This window comes from Gavia stellata, chromosome 1 (assembly GCF_030936135.1).
Source record: "Gavia stellata isolate bGavSte3 chromosome 1, bGavSte3.hap2, whole genome shotgun sequence".
Lineage (NCBI taxonomy): Eukaryota > Metazoa > Chordata > Aves > Gaviiformes > Gaviidae > Gavia > Gavia stellata.
In genome coordinates this window covers 30,387,239-30,391,552 of record NC_082594.1, presented here as the reverse complement: position 1 = coordinate 30,391,552, position 4,314 = coordinate 30,387,239, and positions in this window count along the sequence as shown.

The following is a 4,314-nucleotide window of genomic DNA, read 5'->3' as shown; positions in this document are numbered from 1 at the left end:
AGATATTTTTTTGACAATGGAATTCCTCTTTATGGCAGAACTGGAGATATGGCATGAAGAGAAAAGAGGTGGACTCTCTTATGCCTTAAAAATGCAAAGGAAGCCAGAACTTACTTTTTGAAGTAGTTCACATTGTGTTTTTGTTAATAAATTCTTTCTTTTATGTGTTCTAAATACTAGTTCTTCTCCCTGACATGTGTTCATTTGCCTCCTAACACACTATGCATATACCAGACTATTTCTTCAAGAAATATAATCTGAAAATAATCAACATTTGTAGGGGTAATGGCAGCTATTTCCCTGCTCTCCTATGCCATTTTAATATGGTGAAAGCACAAAGGAAGCCACCTGGATATGAAATATTGTGCCTAAAAAAATTTCCATACAGATGGAGAAATTTAAAAATGACAGGAATGGAACAGTAATCTATTCACATGTATAACAGCATCCATCCAGCAAATGGCACACTGTGCAGTCACTGGGAACCCAAGGGCTGCTTTCCTGGGCTCTCTGCCTAACTCTGCTTTTTCACAGTCTCATGAAGGCACTACCAGTTTTTGAGGAGGCAAAAACCTGATGCAGGGAATTAAGAGTAACTCAAGTAAGGGAGTTACACCCTGAGGAGGTCAGCATCTCGATCAGCTGAATATTTACATACCTGTCAGAGTGGGGTCTGGCTGAATGGGGCTGCTCAGGAGCAAAGGCAGATGGTAAAACAGGATTGTCCAAGAGCACAGGTTTTCACTGAGGGGTGGTCAAGGTCAAAGGAAAATGGCACCACTGGGCTGATCAGGCTGTGGCAAGCTATACCTGTGTAGGAGCAAATCTCTATGTGGTCTGTCCATCTGTAGTTTCTTTCAGGATGAGGGCTGTAATTTCTTCTGAGAGACCTGATGATTCAGCAAAATAAAATTAGTCTCTTTTTCTTGGCATGAATACTCTTTTCAGCATGTTCCTGTGCCCAAGACTGAAAATGTTTTCATAAATAGATGAAATTCAAAAGGTCATTGACAAACAAACAAACAAACAAACAATCAGGCAGTAAGAATGGAGGAAACATCTGTCCCTACACAATTATGTGGCTGATATTATGGGGAATCAAGGAAGTCTCAGCAGTAGACTGAATTTACCATATACACAGTTAACATGTAAGGGACACACAAAAAAGAATAGAGAAGGCATTTATTGTCTGCAACCCAAGGACTTTTTCTAAAGGATGTGATAACTTCATGACAGTAAGGAATGGGGGCTTAATACTGAGGAGTAGGCATATGTATTTGCTATGAATTAGAGAAAAGGGAAGGAAGAGTTGCAACACAGTCTCAGAAGGACCTGCATCCCAAGACATTATAACATGGGCTCGCTTTATGCACAGCTCTGGACAAAATGGACCCCTTAAGTAGGGACAGCAGTGACTGGAGAGAGGAAGTTTGGCTTAATTTGCCCCAGGAAAGGATCTTCTCCTCCCGGTACCTCCTGTCTGCTTCCATGTTTGTGCGAATGGAGAAGGCACCGGGTTGAGTGGTTGCAACCAGAATGCGGTGCTGTATCTTTATTTAACACTTGATTATTAATGACCAAACAATCACGGTTCCTCACCCCAAATTGCCTGATAATCTACTGCCTCTCTTGGGCCTGTTCCCACTGCTGCTGGTTTTAAACCCTTGTAATGTCATTGATTTCAGTGGAGCTAGTCTGAAAAGTACACACGTGGGAGATAGACAAGAATCACTTCACTCCCTTGCTGAATGACATGGCCTGCACTTCATAGTCGGCAAACGCGTATGTTTAGTGGCACCACCACACACTTGGGATAGTAGATGTTGAAATTACATTAATCTGAATTGAATTTTCCAAGCAAAGCTACTGCCAAAACACACACCCGTTTTGGTAGCGAGGATGGAGGGAAGCCAGCGCTCCTCCTTCAACCCCCCACAAAGAGTTCATGCAGAGCCTTTAAAAAGTTACTGAATGCATAAAGCGGGGGAATGTCATCGTCACCTGACAGTAATGATCACATTTCATGTTAAATAATTACCAGCTCCCAATTACAAATGTGAGCTTCTTAAACTGCCATAATTCATGGCAACATGCTTGCTGCCTCCAGCCATAAATCACAATTTTTGCTAGGGTGTGGGTGAAAGAGCCATCTGTGCTGATTTGCGGTGAAGCCTCCAAAAAGCCCAATTTGTCAGTATTATGTTCATCTTTCTGCCCATCTCTGCTGGCCCGAGCTCTTCTGAACAAGCGTCCTGTTCCTCCCTCCCAGTACAGGTCACCAGGACAGACCCTCCAACATGCACATCTGACTCTAAAGCACTCGTTCCTGTTGTCTGCCTACAGTGCTGGAAGGGCTATTTAACCCACGCACAATCATGACCGTCCATTTTAACAAGTCACTGATACGCCTTGCTTGGTTTTCTGCAGCACAGTATTTATTATGAGACTAGCAGACATTATTCATTTTTTGCCTGGAGGTACACCCAAAAACAAGGCGCCTCAGTGAGCTTGCAGAGCAGTGATACTCCTACCTTAGTGTTCACATCTCTGCCGTGGTCCAAGTGACTCATATACAGTGCTACAGCTGTTTCAGCGTGCTCGTTTTTTTTTAAAGCCAGCTCTATTTGTGACTAAAGCTTATGTAAGTAATCTAAAACCTTGGTATTTACAATATAAAAGCACCACAAGAAACCCCTCTCAGACCTTAAGCTTCTGTAGGATTTAATTTGGGGGAATTTTATTTGAAAATGCAATATCCTTTTCCTCCCCCCCTTTCTGTCTTTCCTATGCAGAATTAAAAGAGCAGATCTTGGATGAAAATGCACTATTTATAAAAATGAGCTTACCTCATTTGTGTAAGAAAGGAAAGACTGACAACCTTGATTAGAAAGCAATAATTTTTAAAAGGAGTCAAGTAAGGTTTAATATTATTGTTTCCTCTAGGCCTTAAATGATAGAAGTTTTCAGAAATTTTAAATAAAAAATGAAAAATGAATATGCAGCTCAGAAAATTAGTACATCTGAGAACTACTGCCAGGGCTGTTTTAAAAAAAATATGTCTAAAATAGATTGTCCTGTTTTAGGGTTGGAAACCTTACAAAATGCTTAGAGGAAGCACTATCAAACTATGCTTCATTCTGAGTTTTACTACAACTATGGCCAACTACAACTCTATGACAGTAGACTTACACTGGAGTATTGCAGTGCTGAATCAGGTCCTAAGTGTCATTCCTTTATCTGGTTATTTCATTCACTTTTTTAGCTCATGCTCCTTGACACAATGGTGGGATATGGTCCACACAAAATTGGTTTTAAAATGATTTAATGGAACTGGCGCAAGACGTGGTCACTCAGACCAATTTAAATCTGCTCTGTATCAATTTAGTTTAAGTCATTTCCTGATCAGATTAAGCTAAATCAATACAAACCAACTTTAAATAGATTCCAGTGTTTGCACTGGCTTAACTAATTTGATTTTAAAATACACCTTCAATTAAACCAGTGCAATTCTGAGTGTGGAAAAGGCTTTGCAAGGCAGAACTGCTTGTTCGTGATAATTGGCTAATATTTTACTATCCCGTTGTGCTAATGGTGACCTGTAAAATGCAGTCAAAAAGCAATGCTATGCCTAAGAAGCATGACAGTAGGTGAGACTTCGAAAAAATGCTGCGGCTTTGCCAAGTCTGGATGTGGGAAGATAGTTGTGACCTGTCAAAAGACAATTAACATATTTACAATGAAGACGTTTTTCATTTATGAAATGGGCCACTCTCTAGAGAACCAATAGCAGCTGGAGAAAGCAGTTTTACCTGTGGCTTGGAGGTTGTTTCAGTCCTCTTTTTATTTTGTTTCTAGCCTTTTCACTTGGCTGTTCTGAACATTTCTCACAATTTTGTTAAATTTTGTTAGCAAGGGAGAATTTTTTTCCTGGAAAGAGTGACCATTTTTTGCAACATGGAGAAACAATATAGGAAAGCTTTACTCAAAGAGAATACATGAAACTTGCAGTTTATCCCAGGGTTAGAATTGTGACCATTCTTTGGGTTGTTGGGGTGGGGTTTTTTCGCTATCTCCATGAGCATTGTTGTGTACATTCTGCTAGTCACATAAATTCCGTCGTTGACTCAAACTCAGAAATTTGCGCAGTATTTTTGGTTAGCAGCCCAAAAGTATTAGAAACATACGTAAAGTCCTCTAAATAATTGATGTTCCAAATAACAAACTAGCCAGGAAGCCTATGCATTGTTATTGCCATTTTGCTAGCAGGGAACTGAAATGCGGGGAAACACAAGACTGAGCTCCAGCCCACCTCTC